The sequence below is a fragment of the Octodon degus genome, unplaced genomic scaffold (assembly GCF_000260255.1).
Source record: "Octodon degus isolate 3935 unplaced genomic scaffold, OctDeg1.0 scaffold00357, whole genome shotgun sequence".
Lineage (NCBI taxonomy): Eukaryota > Metazoa > Chordata > Mammalia > Rodentia > Octodontidae > Octodon > Octodon degus.
In genome coordinates, this window is record NW_004524933.1 from 223741 (window position 1) to 224458 (window position 718).

Here is a 718-nt window from a genome sequence, read left to right on the forward strand (position 1 = left end):
ATTCCTTAGGTGATACGCATTTGGGTTGTTTCTAAGATTTTAGCTATGACAAAGTGTGTTGCTATAGACATGGGTACACATATATCACTGGGGGATAATGTTTTCAGTACTTGTAGGAAAAAAACCCAAAAGGGGAATATCTGGGTTAAATGGGACTTTTACTCCTAGTTTTCTTGAGGAGTCTCCCCACTGATTTCTACAGAGGTACCAGTCTATACTCCCACTAACAGTGGAGAAGAGTTCCTTCTCCCCACAGCCTTGTCAGCATTTGTTATTGGTTGATATTTTTTAAGTTAATGGTCTTTTTATTGGAAAAAAGACTAGCATTTACAACTTAGAATGGATGTAAATTGTCGTTTCTCAAACAGTAATGTTGCCGGTTATGCTGAAGTCCAAAGCCACAGCCTACGCTGCTGGCTCCAATTCATGGTTCAGAAGGTTTTAAAAACAGAGTCCAAAGATGCTCCCTTATTAAAGATTAAAACTTTGTGTGAGTGTGACAGCTTGACACCCATTTCAGTTTAGTACAATGAAGACATTGCTAAACCAACAGTTGTGGGCATGCCACCATAGAGTCATTGTCACCATGAATTGGAGCACAGGGATTAAACAAGAGGACTGTCCTACCACTGGGGTTACATCTCAAATGTATCCTTCATCCATTTTCTGCACATCATCCTGAAGTAAACCAATTTTAAGTGTGCTTTCAGTAAACCAG